Source organism: Adiantum capillus-veneris, chromosome 14 (assembly GCF_014529385.1).
Source record: "Adiantum capillus-veneris isolate H3 chromosome 14, ASM1452938v2, whole genome shotgun sequence".
Taxonomy (NCBI): Eukaryota; Viridiplantae; Streptophyta; class Polypodiopsida; order Polypodiales; family Pteridaceae; genus Adiantum; species Adiantum capillus-veneris.
Window position 1 is genome coordinate 132,243,717 of NC_140944.1, and position 20,216 is coordinate 132,263,932.

Genomic DNA, 20,216 nt, shown 5'->3' on the forward strand with positions numbered 1-20,216 from the left:
TTTCACCTTCGTATTTGATAAGCACTGATTTAGAACTCCAGTCAATCATTGCATTGTATTTCTTTTGCCATGGTTGTCCTAGCAATAATGGATGTTGTGTAGCTTGGTCTTCAACCACGTAAAACATATGAGGATACACATATTGGTTAATCTGTATATGTAAAACTGTGCATCCGACAGTTTTGATTGCATTCTCAGAGTAACTCTTTAACTCTTTCTTGGCAGTTTGTAGTTTAGTGTCATTTGTCAATTGTCTATACAAACTGAGTGAAAGTAGGTTAGCTTGAGCTCCTGAATCCAATAGTGCTCTGGCTTTGATTTGGTTGGTCCCTACTTTGCATTCAATGATGGGTTCTTCTTTGTCATTCCCCATTTCTGTTATACTGACTGCGTTTATTCGTATTGCTCCTTCATTGCGCTGTTTCTGACGCAGTAGTCTTCTTTTCTCCATTCTTTCCTTCGCCTCGGCTTGCGCTTCCTCCTCAATCTTTTTCTTTTTCTGGACACGCAGCTTTTCTTGATGTATTTTGAGAAGCATGTCTTGTGTTAGCGGCAACAGATACTTTTTCACTCTGCATCCACTAATCCAATTGGGCATTTCTTCTCCGTCTAATGTAGCAAGCTTGACGGCTCCACTTGGTGATAGATCTTTAATCACCAGAGGACCCATCCCTCGCTTTTTAAGCTTCTTAGCATGCTGTTTCAGAGTGTAAACTAGGACATAGTCCCCAACTTTAAACTCTTTAGTCCGCACATGCTTATCAAAAAATTCCTTTTGTCGCCTTTTTTGAGCGTAGATGGAAGCTACTGCTTTTAGGCGAAGCTCATCTAGCTTTTCCAGGTCATCTATTCTATCAGAGAGCTCGTGCCCTGTCCACTCTAGATCCTTAGCCACCCTTAAGGTTGAAATCAAGAATTCTATTGGCAAGATAGCATTTAGCCCAAAAACCATGTTATATGGGGTCGTTCCTATTGATGTTTTATATGCTACCCTATATGCCCATAATGTTGAATGCAACTTCTGGTCCCAGTCAGTTCTCGACTCAGATACAATCTTCGTAAGGACCGTGCATATGGTTTTGTTTGTTGCTTCAGCTTGTCCGTTTGCTTGTGGATGATACGGGGCTGATTTCCTATGGATTACCATGAATTCATCTAGAAGGATCTCTATCACTTCATTTATGAAATGTGTGCCTCGATCACTCACAATTTCTATTGGCAATCCATATCGTACAAAGACGTATTCATATAGAAATTGTGTCGTGGTCCTGGCATCTGCTTTTTGAGTTGCCTTTGCTTCGACCCACTTTGTTAGATAGTCTGTAGCCACAATGATGTATTGTGCATGAGTCTTATATGCAGGAGGTGAAATGGGTCCGACATAATCAATCCCCCATTTTGCAAAAGCTCTTGCCCCCATCATTGGTCTAAGCGGCATATCATCTCTTTTAAGTGGTACTTTGGTCCGCTGACAGTCATCACACCGTTTAACGTATTCCTCAGCGTCCATATGTAATGTTGGCCACCATATTCCTGCGGCTAAGACAAGTTTTGCTGTCTTATCACCTGAAAATGGCCTCCACCTACTCCTCCATGAGCTTGCTCCAGGATTATCACATACTCAGACTCTGATGCGCAAATCCTAAGCTGGTTGTCTTTACCTCTCTTATAGAGTTGATCTCCTATTAAAGCGTAATCTCTAGCTTCTGTCTCTACAGATTTCTGACGAGCTTTTGACGTTCCTTCTGGGAAAGTTCTATTTGTGAGATATTCAACAATATACTGACTCCATTCTGGAGCGATCATTATCTGATATAATGTCGAATACTCGGCTGGCGGTTTTGATGAACATACAATACATCAGTGACATATTCATGTACGCTTTCTTTCATTCCTGGCCAATAGACTCCCAATTGTAACAAATTCCTATATGTGTTCCTTCTTGAACAATGAAATGCACATTCCTGAACATGTGCTTCGCGCAGATATATACTATATTCCTCAGGATTGATGCATAGTCGTAAAACATGATCATTTCCCAATTGATACAACCTTCCTGCAATCAATTGAAGATTCTTGGATTGCTGAATAGCAATATGTTTCAGGTTGTATTCTCTTCTATCGAACTCTCCTCCATAGGTTAATAGGTCAACGACATTTTGAGACCACCTCGGTATCATTTCTATGTTGAACAAGTACGCGTCTGGCATGTCGTCATCTACTCCTATAGGGTCTTCTCCATTCGTCAATCGCGAAAGATGATCAGCTCTAAGATGTGTTTTTCCTTTCTTTACTACTACCGTGAAGTCGAATTCCAGTAAGATAATGAACCATCTCACTATTCTCCCGGTATTGCATGGTTTATTCACTAGGTAGAGCAAGGCTTGGTGATCCGTAAAAAACACAAACTTGTTGGCTAGAAGATAATGCCGAAATTTCTTCACAGCATATATCATTCCTAATCCCTCTCGCTCTGTTGTGGTGTAATTCTTCTCTGCATGGTTGAGCTGTCGACTGGCGTAACAGATAGGAAAATCCATGTTTCCTTCTTCTGGCTGAGCCAGAATGCATCCTATTGCATATGCAGAAGCATCTATGTGCACATGGAATATCTTCTCCCAATCTGGTGATTTCAAGACTGGAGCAGTAATGAGTGCCTCTTTCAATTTCTTGAATGATTCCTCACACTCCTCTGTCCATTCAAAGTTCACTATTAGCCTGTAAAGTGGTTGGCCTATTATAGCGTACATGTAAATGAATCGTCTATAATATCCGCAATGTCCCATAAAGCTCTGTACTTGTTTCGCATTGGTTGGTCTAGGCATATCCACTATAACTTTTATCTTCTCTAAATCCGTGGATATTCCGTTTTGTGAGACAATATGTCCCAGAATTCTGCCCTGTCGGACCATAAACACACATTTCTCAGGATTGAGACAAATGCGATATGTCCTACATTTCTCAAATACTTTTCTTAGGTGTTCTAGATGCTCATCTCTCAGTAGAGAATGTACACATAAGTCATCCATGTATATTTCGAGAAACAGCCTTAAGTATTCTTTGAAAGCATGCGTCATCAGCCTCTGGAAGGTTGCGGGAGCATTGGTTAGACCAAAAGGCATAACCCGATAAGCATAAATTCCCCACTCCGTTGCAAAAGCTGTTTTATGTTGATCTTCCAGTGCTATGGCTAGCTGGTTATATCCTGAAAAACCATCAAGAAAGGAGTATGCTGTTTTCCCTGATACACGCTCTAGAACATGATCAGTTATCGGCAGGGGATAATTGTCCCTGATTGTTGCAGCATTCACTTTCTTTAGGTTGACACACACTCGGAGTTTTCCGTTCTTCTTAGGTACTACCACAATCGGAGATACCCAATCAGTGTGTTCAATCTCGTATATGAATTCAGCTTCCATTAGCTTATCTATCTCTTCTTTGATTCGCTTAGCAAACGTATCATTATATGTGTATGGTCTCTGTCTGCTAGGCTTTGCGTCTTGTTTCAGTGGGATTGTGTGTTGGCATATCGATGGGTCAACTCCCTTTAAGTCCTTATAAGACCATGCAAACACATCCCTATACTCTCTGAGAAGACTCAAAAGTCTCTCTTCCTCGCCTGGAGACAAATCTGTGGCTATGTAGACCGGTCTAGGTGGCTCACCTGGAGCTGCTAAATCAACTTTTTTTGCATCCTCCGGTCCGTCATAAGATTCGTTCTCCTTCCTCTCTCGAATAGGTGGGGTTAATATCACCTTCCTATCCTCTATTGTGAATTTCCTATAGTGAGAGGGAACATCCATGTTTTCCTTGATTTTGGCGTTTTTGTCCTCTCCACTCTCAATTTCTGTAGTCCAAACTTCTTTCAGAGTTTTCTTAAGCTCTCTGTACTTGTTTCTACGTTCTAGCTTGGACTCCGTGTGTTCTCTGTTGCACTTGTTCTTTTTTGATTTTTCTGTTTCAGTTTTCGTTCCATTCTTTTGAACTTGATTTCTTGAGCCTCTTTTGTCTTTTCGTAAGCTCTTTTGATCACTGCCTCTCATTCTTTCAGAAATCTTATCCTTAACACAATCTTCAGCCTTTACTAGCATTAGGAATTGATTTTTTCCTCTTATTCTAGGCATCGGATTGGTTCTAACCCCTTTTGTTTTTTTCTTTGCTCTATAGTGTTTCTGGCGTTGTTTTGTTTGGTTCGAAAAATCATAAAATCGGACATCCGTTATAGTTTCTTCGTTTCCGCTTGAATTGTCCGTTGACTCGTTGTCTGCTTCATTTCCCCACTCAGGATGATCGGGAATGTCGTGAAACACCTCTTCTTCATCTTCCTTTTCCAGTGTATCGTTCTTTTCAGTTTCTTTTTTGAGCACAGTTCTCAACATGAAATACGGAACCACGTCGTACCCGTCCTTGTCGCAAAATTTCGTTGTGGGACCATCCGGAATTGCACAAACATCTAGGGTTGCTAGAATGTGTGTCCATTCTAATGGTTCAAACGTGTCCTCTGGAAAGGGTTCTCTTACATAAGTTTTGTCTTCGATAGCCCTTTCTAAAACACATTCTTCTCGTTTCAGACTTCCACATTTCGAAGCTCCACACATCCATAACTCCTTGGGTTTACCTAACCAAGCTGGAAATTTCGGATCCCGCCAAAGTAGCTGAATCAAACTCCTCCACTGGTGTTCGGTTCACATCTTTGTAGCTATGGTCTTTCAGGTTCACACGGTAGTGGTTTCCATATTTCTCAAGTATATGTGATCGTAGCCCCAATCTTGGACCATTTTCAACTGTCTCATGAATGGTCTTCCCAGTATGATATCATAGTTATTCTCCTTGCCAAAATCGACAATAGCAAAAGTATGTTCGTATTCAATGCCGCAAGAAGTCACTACAACTTTCTCTAATAACCCCATAGGTTTCTCCATGTGTCCATCTGCTAATTGGAGTTTCAACCTAGTCTTCCTTATTGCTGGTTTCCCCCATTTTTTCCAGATTTCTTTTGTAGCAATGGCTACCCCAGCTCCGCTGTCTAGTATTGCATTGTGTTCACTCCTTGGAATTCAACTGGTAAGGTTGTATTCCCCTCTTCACCTTCGCAATACTCTCCGACCTTGTTTAAGGGTACAGGCTTAGCGTTCTTTTGTGGCTTGCTCAGCTCCTCAATGCTCTCTTGCAATCTCGATGTTGGATCTTTTATCCCGAATTTCTCCAAGCATTTTCCTACAGTGGTCCACATATGTGGTCTTAGCCTCAAAAGCTCAGCTAGAGTGATAGTGCATGTCACTGGTGTTGACAAAATCTCTATCAATCCTTGCGAGTCCATGACTTTTTCTGATGAGATTTTTCGTGAGGGAAGTGCTCTAATCTCGGATTTTGCTTCATACTCTCCTAAGTATGAAGGTAAAGTTTTCAGTGAATGAGGTTTGCTCTCCATTGTTCTAACAGAGCCCCCATCTCCCCAGTAAGATTGCAGATCCAAGTCACTTGAGATCCTGCCTCAAATTCCACTATGGGAGGATTCCTGATGTCCCTTTCCCCATTTGTCTGATTAGCTTGGCAACTTAGCTCGTTTGCAAAGTTTGCCTCTCTCACTTGTTTCCAAAATTCATTGTAATCCTCATCTCTTCCGTAAGACCTCTGTATGACTGGATGAAAACTCTCTATCTCCTGATCGGTTGTGTTCAACACTATGCGGTCATCCTTTTGTGTATTTTCAGGCTTTTGTGCACTGGGAGTCTTTTCAGCTACCCGTGAAACGATAGTCTCTTGCTGAATTGGGTTTTCCTTTCCACAATTCATTGTTTCTTTTGGTGGTTCTAATAAGGCTTGTGCAGTCTCGATCATTCTCTGGCACATTTCAAGTCTCTGCTTTTCCAATTCCGCGTTTGGGTATGTCATCCACCTCTGTTCTTGTGTTTGGTTGTTCCTTAACCTAGCTTCGTAAGCTCTCATCAGTGCGTCCAATGGTTCGTGTACCTTGTCGACTAGCACTGATCCCCCGGAGCTTAAGCTCGTTGTTTCTTTGATACTCTTTTGTTTCGTTCTTTCCGGGCTCATCTCTCGTTTCCCGTTTTGACTCTCAAGTTTTTCTAATCTAGCTTTAGTTTGCTTTAGTTCCTCAGCTAGAATAGCGTCTTCACGTTCTTTTCTCAACTTCATGCGTGCTTTTCTAGCTTTCCATGTGTTTTTCTGACTCCGCGGTCCTTGACTAACTACGTCAGTCGCTAACTTTCCATTCTCAGGTTCTCTAGTGGTTTTCTTAGTTTGAGCTCTAGTAACAACTTGCGTTGGTATCAGAGTTTCATTTTCAGACCCACTGCTGGTAGGAATAGTTTCTAGCATATTCAATGTCGTCTTTTGCACTTTGTTTGGATTCTTTGAACAATCCTCAATGAAGTGAGTAACCCCACACTCAGTGCAATAAGCGTTAATTCTAATGATTTCCGTATGTGGGCAAACATTCATCAGATGGTCACCTCCACACTTGTAACAGGGTCCTAGTGCTGGTCTTGGTCCCGCTTGATTCGTCCTTTGTGGATAGGATGGTCTTTGTCCTGTTAACCCTCCATGAGCTATGAACATCAAGGTTCTTGCGTCCAAATTGTATCTCTCTTCATCAGAAGCACTTGTAACTGTTGGTGTTCCAACATTCCCCATCATGCCCCATGGTTCTGGTTGTTTTGGTTCTTCTGGTGGGTAATACACTGTCGGAGACATGTGTGCACCTGATTCTTCGTAATAGGCTTGAACAGGCACTAAGGCTTGTTCTTCCTGATTCTCTAAGGTTGGTGCATATCTAATGCCCACTGGTCTTGCTCCTGGTAAAGGTGGTTGTTGTCCCAATACCGGTTGCGGTCTTTCTATCCCCATAGGTCCAGGTACATTTCCCGTTGGGTATCGAGGTACTGGATGTACTTGAGGTGGTGCTAATTGAGCAGGAGGTGCGTACTGGCGCTCCCTTACATACCCTTTGTTGTAATAGCACTCCTCTGTTGGATGGTTTGTCCATTTTTGTTCAATAGCACACCATTTCAGTGTTTTTGGCAATGGTTTTTGGTATGGTGCCATCCTTTTTAGAGCATCTTCTATCATTTGCTCTACATTTGGCATGGTTGTTGTTTGAACATTCTTTTTAGTGGTAGTCTCGCTCGCTACGGAGGAGGAGCTACTGGATGCAGAATCTGTATCCGCTGACACTTCTCCATAAACCGTACAGTTATCCACTAAGTACAATGCCTCTCTCGTTACTTGCTCGAAACTTGTACAAGCTTTCAAGTGCAAGTCCTTCTTGAGAGTGTCGTTCCTCAGTCCCTCAATAAAGAGAACAGATAGTCTGTCATCTTGTGGTCGTTCACGTACTGGACATCTCTCAATGTATTGTTTGAAGCGAAGTGAAGCTTCCTTCACCTTTTCGTGTTCTCTCTGTTTAAAAGCATATATTTGTGAGACCGTATTGTGCTTAATCCCTCGTTTTGAGAATTCCTCAGCAAACTCTCTTAGCAAATGGTCAATGTCATGGAATCCCCCAATGTTCATTGGTTGAAACCATGTCAATGCAGTACCTTCTAGAGTAAGACCAAATCCCTCGTATTGTGTATGGAAATCTGTTATCTGCTCAGCTCTTAAGACTTGCTTAAAGAGTGACACATGTGCATACGGATCTCCTGAACCACCATACTTCTTTTGCACACACTTGGCTACTTGAGATGGTCTCATACGTCTATGATCTGCTACCAATCTCATTGCTCCTGTGTCTCGGCTAAAGTTTTCTCTAGCATCATGGATTCATGGGTTACCCTTGTCGGTTCCTCTGCCCTGAATCTACTACTAGGAGGTAAATGTGATGGTTCCGCTTCAAACCTTGGACCTGGAGTGGTATAGGTGGGGATTGGAACTGCACTACCTCGATTCGTCTCCATTGACTCTCTGGAATGTAATGATCCCATTGGTCCGAGCTTCGAGTCCCAAGGTTGACTGAAAGAGTCAGCAACCTGAGTTCTTTGTCCTCCTGTTGTCATTGAGTTTTGCACTCCATTTGTTGGTGCTGGTCTATGTGAGCTAGAAGTAACATAATACTGATGTAGTGGTCCCCCAAAGTATGTATATCCTTCTAATTATTTCTTGCCCATTGTTGAGTATTGCCTGCCATACTTATCGTAAGCGGCAATTTTCACTTCCGATCCCTCTGTGTAGGTAAAGACATAGAGTCTTTTTTTGTCTGTCAACTCTCCGGTGTAGGGTTCTTCACATCTATAATAGAGATCTTGCTCCCCATTATTATATTTGTACAGCCCCACATAGATGTTATCAGTGTTGATCCTTATAGTTTCATTCTCTCTTCTTAACCTCGCATTAGGGAAGTTCATTATTGGTGCTTTCTCCTCGAGTTCTTCATCTATTCTGGCTTTGGTGCCCATCAATCCCCACTTGTCCACAATGTTAGGGTTTAGGACTACCAAGTACATGGTACCCTCGTCATCTAGATATCTATCTCCGCTATAGCTCACAGGCACTAAGTCCTTGAACTCACTAGGTCTATCTTCTATCTTTACACAATAGCGGTCCATTCCATCTTTGTAGATCTTGGCACCTTGCTCATTGTCGTACTGGTATTTTATGAACAATAGCTTCATGGTGGCGGAAGGGTTTGATGATCCTGCTGCCATATTTTCTCTGTTGTTCAGGTTCAAGTGTTCCAAGTTTTCGGTGAAAATCTCGTAAGATCTCTCCGAAGAAGTATCAGAAACAATTCCTTCAAAGATCGGCTCTAATGGTTGCACCCAACTTTGGTTTACACTTCCCTCGGTTGATATGACACTTGCTGGTTCCCCTTGTTTTGGTTGATTATTTCGGAGATTCCTGCCCGATCTCAAATTCATCAATTCCCCTAAAGGACTGTAACTTTTCCGTCTCGGCAATTTGTTTTCCCCCAAGTTTTTGTGGTCAGAATTGATCCAAACTGACTGATAATTGGTCAATTGTTTAATCTTGTCAGTTGGGCAACTTTTGTTTCATCAAGTGAGAATTTTGTTACTGTTATGCTGAAAAAGACATTATACGCGTATGATGTCTTTTTTCACAGATTTTGACTATTTTGCCTATGCTCACTCTCAGTGGTCCCTTTATGCTCTGTCCACTCACAAAATTCAGTTTGAACTCTGTTTGAGCAAGTTATGGCTAGTTCAGGCTTTTCTTGGCAATTTCCCGCTTTTGACTTGTTTTTTGGGTCAATTGTGATCCAAATGGGATGAAACTTGAAATATAACCTCTAGACAGCTATTACAATGGATCTGTGTTAGCAAAGTATCAAAATATGTCCAAAATTAGGTCAAAGAAATCATACGCGTATGATGTCTTTTTCATCAATTTGGGTCCAAACTTGATATTTATGCTTCCAACATTGATTGTAACAATCTTGTCAGGTCAGATTTCAAAAATAAGCAGTGGAAGTGCCAAAAGACATTATACGCGTATGATGTCTTTTGTCCCAGATTTTGACTATTTTTGGTTTTAAGCCTTCTCCAATGTTTATAATTGAGTTTCAAGTGTTTTTGTCAGGTTTGAATGTAAAAACAAGATTTGAATCCAAAATTTCCTATTCTTTGCGTTTCTTGGACTCCGACTTGTCTTTTTTGGGTTTCTTTGAGTGTTAATGCTCTTGTTTTAAGTTGATCTTAGGGTGAAACCCCCCTTCTAAACACTCTGGCAATGTCAAATTTTCAATTTTAGTCTCTGTTTAGGTCCTAAGACATCATACGCGTATGATGTCTAAAGTTGCAGATTTCCAATTTTTTAGCACAGAACTCTTCCAATAGCTCTTTTAAGTGCTCAGCAACAATCAGTTACACATGAAATTTTTCTGAACTTTGTTTATTGCATATTTCACTACCAAAGAGACTTTTTTCAGTGATCTAACATGCAATCAAACACATCAAGCAAATAGAACACCAATTGATAGCTCTAGATCAGGATCAAATCAGGCCCTACCTAAGCTACTTCTAATCATAAAATGGATTTTTTTTGCAATTGAAAATATAAAGAGATTTACTACCACACAAGGAGTAGCAAATGCTTTTTATGTCAACAACCACTTAAACACCATCAAAAACAATCTAATCTAAGCTAAACTAAAAATACTGTCAACACGGAAGACCCAGGAATACCCCACTTCCTAGTATCTCTCGAGACCTTCGGAGTCCACCACTCCTAGATCTTTTCTAACTAAAGTATACAAAGTAGTTTATACGACTCACCTCGTAGGATTAGTCTAAGGTCACCTACTTAGGGCTCTCGATCCCCGGCAGCGGCGCCAAATGTTAAGGCGGTTACGCCGCTAGCGGAAGCTAAATAGCGAGAACTCAACCAACAACAGAATTTGTCAGACGAGGACGAAGCTTGACCCGCAGGCGCATGGAAACAACTAGGTGGGTGTCAAATCACCTACTCGACTTTCTAATGACAATCACTACTAAGGAAATCAAATCTAAGTTCTAAAACACGCAAGTGACTGAAATCCGTACTACGAACGAATGCTATACGAAACAGGATCTAGAATCATTGAATCGATCTCAAACTCAAGGGGAAGTCTATACACTAGGTAAGAACAACACCCTAAAGACTTGAACTGCAAAATCAACCTATAACCACTCCGTGCGGTAAACGCGTACGAAGACAGGCCGAAAAATACAGGTGACCGAAACTTGACCCCGATGGTACTAATGTGTAGCTCTACTCGTTGTGGTTCTATAGATATGCTGCACGCTCTATTCCGACACACGAGTTGGAAGAAAACTCACACCGAAGCTCGTAGGAACTTACCACACGTAGAAGCCGATAGCGCGCACTCTTGGTATCAGTGCGTAGCTCTCGCCGTTGCTAACACAATGGCGGTGTCGCTTCTCCAATGGCGGCTCCGTAGCTCGCGTAGCAAGGAGATAAGACTCTCTCTCTCTCTCTCTCTCTCAGACACAGTCACGGCGCTCAAAAACTCACTTTGATTAATAATTGAATCCTCCCTTAGGTTACAAAACTTTGGCTTATATACCTCAGCCTTGGAGGTGAGAACATCTCTAATTATTTACATTAACAGGTGAAATTACTTCGGGATTACAAGCTGGAAACTCAATTGAGTCCCGTTACTTAATGAATGGCTCAAATCAAAATTAATGTCGGAAAGACATTTATTACAATCAATGGTTACAAAATGATGGGTGTGAACAAAAATGCGGGTGTGATCCTCTGCTGGCTCAACACTCTTCATAGAAGATGCAGATGACAAACACTCGAGTGGGAAGCATAGTAAGTCTGAGGATGAAATGAGGATTCCTTTGACGATACCTAGACCACCCCACTATAAATTGCAGTGCTACAGGATGAAGATCCAGAGAAGATACAAGAAAACCAACCCGATGACGGAGCTAGAAAGCGAATTATAGTTCTTAATGCTAGTCAAGGCTGAAGACTACATTAAAGTGGGGTAACGGGGATGTATTTCAGAGAAACAAAACGAAGAATGAAGAATCAGCCACCTAAAAAAGAACCTGAGGCTAAAAGCAATATTTCTACTAAAAAAGCGCGACGTGAATGACGACGAGAGAATTTAGCCAAGAAAAGCTTTCACACCAACGAAGAATGGACCACAAAGCTATCAAATAGCACAGAAGGAAGCAGTTCAGTGTAGGATGGAATCAGTATTCCTTCCCACTACAAGCGATATACTATTCAGGATAGGCGTATATGTTTGGAACAGCCTGTTTGAGAGAAGAAACAAGTCGGGACATCGTATGATGGTCTTGAAGAAGCGAAGAGAATTGATTTGGCAAACCCGGGGGAAGAGCATAAACCTGCCTACATTGCCACGGATATTACTCCAAAGGAAGAGTTAACATTAATCGATGCCCTTAAGGAGTATAGGGATGTTTTTGCTTGGTCTTACAAGGACTTGAAGGGTGTGGATCCTATTATCTGTCAGCACACCATTCCCCTAAAAGCCGATGCAAAACCTAGCAGACAACGCCCATATACGTACAACAAAACCTTCGCTAGAAAGATAAAGGAAGAGATAGACAAACTTATGGAAGCACAATTCATCTATGAGATTGAACATACGGAATGGGTGTCACCTATTGTGGTTGTCCCCAAAAAGAATGGCAAGTTATGAGTATGTGTCAATCTTAAGAAAGTGAACGCTGCTACAATCAGGGATAACTATCCTCTTCCCATAACCGAACACGTGCTAGAGAGAGTAGAAGGCAAAAGAGTGTATAGCTTTCTGGATGGATTCTTTGGTTACAATCAACTGGGGATCAAGCCAGAAGATCAACACAAAACCGCTTTTGCTACAGAAATGGGGCATATATGCGTACAGAGTGATGCCATTTGGGCTCACCAATGCACTAGCAACCTTCCAAAGACTGATGAGTCACGCATCCAAGGATTATCTTCGAAATTTCTTGGAAATCTATATGGATGACCTGTGTGTTCATTCCCTTGCGAGAGATGAACATGTAGCTCACCTTAAGAAAGTCTTTGAGAAGTGTAGAACATATAGAATCTGCCTGAATCTTGAAAAATGTGTATTCATGGTTAGACAGGGGAAGATATTAGGGCACATAGTGTCAACAAATGGGATATCCACAGATCTTGAAAATATTAAAGTCATAATGGAATTACCCAGACCTACAAATGCCAAAGGCATGCAAGCTTTTATGGGCCATTGTGGATACTATCGCAGATTTATCTACATGTATGCTGTGATTGCATGACCTTTGTATGCCCTTATCACTGAATTCAAATGGACTAAAGAATGTGAGGAATCCTTTAGAAAGCTGAAGGAAGCGCTGATCACGGCTCCTATCCTCAAGGTTCCAGATTGGACGAAAGAATTCCATGTTCACATAGATGCTTCAGCTATAGCGATTGGGTGTATCTTAGCTCAACCTGGTGACGGTAATATGGATTTCCCAATATCTTATGCCAGTAGTAGACAGCTGAATAGTGCTGAGAAGAATTATACCACCACTGAAAGAGAAGGTTTGGGAATGATATACGCTGTAAAGAATTTCAGACACTATCTTCTAGCCAATCATTTCACCTTCTTTGTAGATCATCAAGCACTACTCTACTTGGTGAACAAACCATGCAATACGATGATGGGGGCTTTTCACAGGCCAAGCTCCCATACCCCTCTTCTCTCGTCCCCACCCCATGAAAACCCCCTCTTATGGAGGAAGTGATAAAAGGCATTGGAAAAAGTAAGAAAAAAAAAAGTATGATTATGTAAATATATAAGAAAGGTAAAATAGGCCACCTCATGCCTGCGGGGTAGCCCATCCCCACCTTGCCTCCTTTTTCTTCATTGTTGCCCCGTCGGGTGTCCCTTTTCCTCTCCTCCACTCAAAAGGTCAACCCCCTCTCTCTTCCCCTTGTCCTTTCTCCTTTCTCTCTCCCCTCAAGCTACCCCACCTCTCACCAATAATGCATTATAACTCACCAATAATGCACCCTAACTCACATGCAACTTACCCTATCTTCCAAAATAGTATACCCCACCCCCTCTTTCTCTCTCCTATCATATCCCATGACCCAAATACCCCCCTCTCTCTCTAAAGGGAGCCATGTCTCTTGTCTTGTAGCTAAATAACCTCCCCCACACTCACACACACTCAGTTTCACTGAAAAAGGTGCCCACAGACCCATCCCCACCCGGTGGTTACCTGATTTTTCTTGTGTTCACACACATCTGCACACAGATTCACCTCTGAACACACTCCCCTCTCTCCCCTCTTATAATTACTTTATTCTCCATGTCACCTCTCACTTTTTTTCATCAACCCACCTCTCTCTCTTAGTCTCTCTCTCATGAGACTGCTGTTCTGGCACATATACACACAGCCAGACAAGTGGGGCCCACAGTCACATGGCCTATGTAGATAATGATTTCTTCATTTCTAAATTCTAGAATTTCTCCCCCCTCCTCCCCTATATAAATAGGGGTCACCATCACACAAAAACACACACCATCACCAAAGAGTACACTATGCACTGTGTGTGCCTAGTGCACACACACACACCCACACCATCACCATCACCGCAATCACCATGCTCGTCTTGAGCATGACCTCTACACCCTTGGCTATGGAAGATGAAGGGAAACTAAATGAAGGATGATGGCCATAATCCTCGTGCGAGTCTTCGCCATCAACTCCCACCTATTCGCCATGTGCTCTACCACTCTCTCCCTTCTCATTCCCCTACCTTATGCTCCCCATTTCATCGCCTAATTCTCTAAATAAAGCTTGAGGTTTTGTGAGTATGTTTTCTTGCAATGCTTTTCCCATGTGAGGTGTGCGGAATCGCCACCTAGTCTTGTGTTTTGGAGTGAGCTTGTGTATATGTGAAGGGTGTGCGGATTCGCCATCCTTTTGTGATGCCTAAGTACTAAGCCGCTATACCCCCTCCCTCACTCTCTCTCTCTCTCTCTCTCTCTCTCACTTGATCTCATTCCCTTTCCTTTTCATCATTACTCCCAAGCATCCATCTCTCTTGGATGAAAACTTTGTTATGGTGGTGTGTTGTTTGCGTCCTAGCCGCTGAAGCTAGGTGGTGCCCCCTGTTTGCTTTACCATGACAGGCTCGAGGCGCGCCATTCAGTCCCCGGTGTTTTAGAGGCCGTCGGGGTTCGGGGTTTGCTTTGCTCCCGTCAACGAGAAGAATCGTCAGATGGGTCATCCTATTGCTAGAGTTTGACTTCACTGTAGTAGTTAAAAAAGGTACAACCCACCAACGAGCTGATCATCTGTCTCGAATCTTAAGCGGAGAGCCACCAATGGGGATTGATGATGATCTTCGTGATGCTTACCTTTTCAATATAGAAATGATTCCTCGATGGAGTCACAAAATCGTCCAAATCCTGTCCTATCGGAGAAGTTTCAGTAGGGCCTGAACGACTGATGTCACCAGATGTGGTCTTTGAAAGCAAGAACTTCAAGCTGATTAGTGGAATATTATATTGTCAAAATGCTGACGGTATATTCCAATTATGCGTTGAGCCAAATGAGATTCCACTATATCTGGCTGAAGCTCACACAGAGGTCATTGGAATACATCACAGATTCCACCAGACTTCCAGGAAGTTGAATCGACTTGGAGTGTATTGGCTGCATATGAAGAAGGATGTGCACAAGTACATTCAAGAATGTGCACGATGCAGAGCCAAACCACCGGTGGATCATGCCACCTTATACCAAGTGACCATAGCACCTAAATGGAGTCAGTATATAGACGATTATCGTAAGGGGACTCCATTTCCCGAGAAAATGAGCAAGACAAGGGAATGAGCGATAATAAAGGAAGCAAAAATCTATCAACAACTGATTGGCAATCAATTGTATAAACGAAACAAAGACAATCAGTTAAGGCTATGTGCATCGGAAAGAGAATACCTGCCAATCCTACAGAAAGCACATGCAAGGTAGGATGGTGGCCATTTCTCAGCAAAATGCACTGTACAATTGATTATGTTTGCAGGGATATGGTGGCCGACACTCCTTCAAGACGCGGAGATGTATGTCAAGCGATGTGACGACTGTCAATGTGCAAAAGTTCCTATGCAAAAGGACCATATGCCTCTTAGACCTAAGCTAGGAACTAGAGCATTTGCCAAATGGGGAATTGATTTCGTGGGTCCAATCACACCGGCCTATAGGAGTCACGCTGAATACATCATTGTGGCTACAGATTACTTAACAAAATGGGTCGAAGCAAAAGCCACAACTAAAAATGATGCATGCACCACCGCTCAGTTTCTATATGAAGAAATTTTCACTAGATATGGGCTACCCATAGAAATAGTCAGTGACGGAGTAACCCACTTTGTCAATGAAGTGATTGAATACTTTCTTGACGAGTTCCTTGTCATACATAAGAAGTCAGCTCCATATCACCTGCAAGCCAATGGCTTAGCAGAGAGCACAAACAAAGTCTTATGCACAGTGCTCACAAAAATAGTGAATAACAATAGGACTGATTGGGATTAGAAATTGCACGCTGCAATTTGGGCATATAGAGTGGCCTATAAGGCTGTCCTAAATACAACACCGTACAATATGGTGTATGGTCTTAATGCAATATTGCCAATGGAATTCCTAATTCCTACTTTAAGAGTGGCACAAGCACTCGAATGGACAGGTCATGAGCTCATACAACGCCTAGATGACCTAGAGAAACTTGATGAAACAAGAATGAAAGTTGTCATAGGCATCTATGCGCAAAAGTGCAGAATGAAGGAGTTCCATGACAAGCACCTGATAACGAAATAATTTCAGAAAGGTGATTATGTGCTTGTCTACAAACTCAAACAAAAAACCAATAAATTGAAGAGGCGAGGCATGGGACCCTATTTGATTACAGATATATCATCTAGCGGGGCCATCAAACTTGCCACATTAGAGGGAGAGGAGATGCCTAATTGGATTAGTGGATGCAGGTTAAAGAAATATCATCTCCCGCTAACTCCAGAAATGCTTGAGAGGGTGCATGCAGCTGGTTGTCGAAAAGCTACAGCCAAATTTATCAAAGAAGAAGCTCAAGAAGAAGCACGGCTTCGACAACTCAAACGAAAGCAGCAGTAACAGGGATTCAACAAGCAAAAGTGGACTCGAATGTCTCAGATTACTCCTTTTGATCTGGATGATGAAGATGTTGATCCTTGCATTCCGATTGAAGTGACCCTGGATAAAGTTCCAACCTATGCCTTAGTGGATTCAAGAGCTCATTACAACTACGTCACATACAGTTTCTTTAATCAGCTGACAGGTGTTCTGTTAGTGCCAGAATTTTGCTGTTGTGAAGCCTTCAATAATGCAATTATCATAACCAAAGGCTGGGCGGAGATACACTTGTATATCAATGGCCTGCTGTGCACTCATCAATTTCATGTGTGCGATGTTCAAGATGATTATTCCTCCATCATGTTTGGTACAACCTGGAAAAGGAGATACAAAGCTTATTTGCACTGGTCAGGTAACCAAATGTACTTTCAAGCAAAGGGAAAGGTCAGCAAAGTGTTGTTTGCAAGCGAGGAGGAGGTCCCTCATCAGCAACTACGAGAAAACAATCAAAAATTCTTTCCTCCACCACCTGCACCTCTTTTAGCAATTGTACAACCGTCACAGCCAAAGGAAACTGCTGATGCTACATGTCAGGTCAGCATTGAAGAACCAATGTCACAACCTGCACTTCCTCACACCAAAAAAAGGCCTCAACATAAATATGGAATTCCACAGTTACCTCGCCCAACATACAAGCAAGTTTGGCGGCCAAAACAATCAAATCCACAATCTCCACCGCCAAAGCCTAGCCAACAACTTGTCTGGAAAGCAAAGCCACCACTAGTGCCCAACACATCGACAACATCAAGCAAATATAGGTGGACTCCAATCAAACCTGCTAATGTCATTACTCCTATACAGAAAACCAAACAGGTCTGGCGGCCCAAGCAACCCAAGCCAACAATTGCTCAACCCCCTCTGCCAAAAGGCAACCACACGGCAATTATAGCTACTCAACAATCCAAACAGTACACCCGAGCCCACCCACCGCCCAAGCAAATCAAACCCAAAAGTCCTATTCACTACAAACAAGTTTGGGTTCCTAAACAGCCCACCAAAACTGCCGTCTCGTACAAATGGCAACCCAAACGAAAGATTCCAAACCTGAAACCAGCTACATCTAGGTTGCAATGGAAACCTAAAAAACATCAACAAGTACTCAACACGTCAACATTGGTCAAAAACCACCACCAGTTCTGACCATGTCCGAGAAACTTAGTCTCTTGAAAGCATTCTACCACTTGGAAACCTCGCCAGCAGATTCCCTTAAGCAATCTTCTTAAGACCCTCATCTTGCACAACATTAATTTTTCCATGCACTGACCGAGTATGCATGCATAGGGCTAATTACACGGCCTTGCATAGGCACCAATGTTTTACCCATGCACAGCACCACTAGTATGACACAATGTCGTCCAGGAGGACTCCAGATAGGCGGGGGGGAGGCATTCCAAATGCGGACCCAAAATGATGATAGGGCAGGGTATTCAAATGTTTTCCGACTTATTTTGTGTTTTATTGCGAATTTTCTTGACCAAGTTTGCATTTTCTGCCCTAAATAGTGGTAAAAAAGGGGAAACTGCCATATATATCCCTAGGTGTGTGTAAATATGTACAAAATTTATTTTTTAGCTATCTCAAATAAATAAGAGATATCCGGGACATCCTATGATTTTTCAGATAATTTTTGGAGTGATTTGCTATTTTTTTCTATTTTTCTCCTTTTATTTTCTAGTAAATAGTAATAAGCCGCCAAAAATAAAACAGAGATACAAGAAATGTTTCCTAATATTAGGAAACCCGCAGGAATTTTCAGAATGGATTTCCAATGTCAACAGGTCAGGTTGCGGAAAATGACGGAAACCATATTTTTAAAGCGGAAAGGCTCAAAGTGCAAAAGTGATGGAATTTGGCCATAAGGTGTCCAAATCGCAAAATTTTCGATCCGTAGGTGATCTAACATGTGATTTGGGACAAACCATGGGGGTGGTTGCACTTGCACATCCTAAGCCCCAAGTATGTATACCCCAAGACCTCATTTCTAAGCTCATTTGATACTTGTCCTTGTGAAAGAGAGCTTGAGAGAGCATATTGCTACCTGCTTCCACCTGCCACCTGCTTTCACATTGCAGTCATGGCTACCATGAGGGGTAATTACGAATACTTTTCAAGTCATTTAATGCTGGTTTGACTCATTTACAAGCACGTAACAAGCACACACAGGACTGGGAAGGCACAATCCCGTAGGAAACACAGCAGACTCTAGAGACCACCAAAGGCTATAAGATTTCACAGAGACCTCAGAGATAGGTCTAATAACAATGCCACATAGGCATATACTAACCCGGAAGGCCGAGAACAACATAGAGTCAGCAGATGGCTTTGGGAATCTGGGAAGACACCACACCCAATGTGGATGTCAAAAATGACAAGTGACCACACCAAAAGGGTGTATAGGGCCTAGCTATAATGTCCCAACACAAAACTCCAATTGCATGTCTAAGGGATATTTGGCCAATTTCTCAACTTTGAGCACATATGCACCTCAAAATACATCAATATACATGCATTTGACCCACAAAATCACAAAAGCCCCATCCTTAGAACAAAATCCAAGCTCATCAGTCTACCAACATCAATCCTAGTGAAGAAACCATGATACCCAATTCCAAGTTGAGAGCCAAGCTCCACAATTGCTTCTTAGAGCCTCTATGAGCCATCCATAAAGCTACATTCTCAAAAAGTTAAAAAAATGCTCAAGAGACAGTAAGCGCTTTTACTGTCTCCCATGTCCAGACTACTACCAAAGTTTCCATATAGCTCCTATACATCACCATGATTACATTGGCTAAGCCTCCTACCAAGTAAAAATGAAAAAAATCATCACTTAGCCATTTCAGTCTCACCAGCTAGCCAACTCTGGACCTACTGTTGCCAAGGAGCATCACACTATCAAAGTCATCACATCAAAAATCATCAAATGATGCCTTCCAGCTAACCCTAGCATTACAGATCAAAAAACCAGCTCCATATCACTCTGAAGACAGTAAGCGCTCTTACTGTCTCAATGCCCAGAAGTTCACTTGCACCCCATCAAAAGTTGTATCTAGCCTCATTGCACAACGTTTGTGAAACCACAAGCACTATGCATCAAAATTTCACTAAGTTACCTATTTATTCAGCTCACCTACCATCTAGGGTTTGCCATATCTCATGGTATATTGCTCCATATTACACCAAAATTGGGGAGTACACTCCATATTCATTGTATTACATGCATATGCACTCATTGTCACCTCAAAGTGCCAAAAACACCTACTAGAGACAGTAAACACGCTCACTGTCTGGTGTTGCTAAATTGTCAGTTTTAGTGTTTTGGGCTTGCAAGCATGCTTTATACATATATTTTGAGTGTTACTTGCATTTGATGATCATCAAAGATTCAGTTGAAGCTCCTATCCAGCACTCTGATTAGACAGTGACAACTTTCAAGTTGGTGGTCTGCTTACAGGGAAAATGCAAGAAGGAAAGAGTCCAGCCAAGAGACCCAGAAGAAAGTCCATCAAGCAAGAATTAGAAGAGATGCCCCCTTATACTATCCTGAAGAGG

General features: G+C 42.1%; 1 pseudogene; it reads left to right on the forward strand.

The window, feature by feature from the left end:
- Positions 1–16,658: 16,658 nt before the first annotated feature.
- LOC147443152 (uncharacterized) lies at positions 16,659–17,391 on the forward strand (annotated as a pseudogene).
- The last annotated feature ends 2,825 nt before the right edge of the window (positions 17,392–20,216 follow it).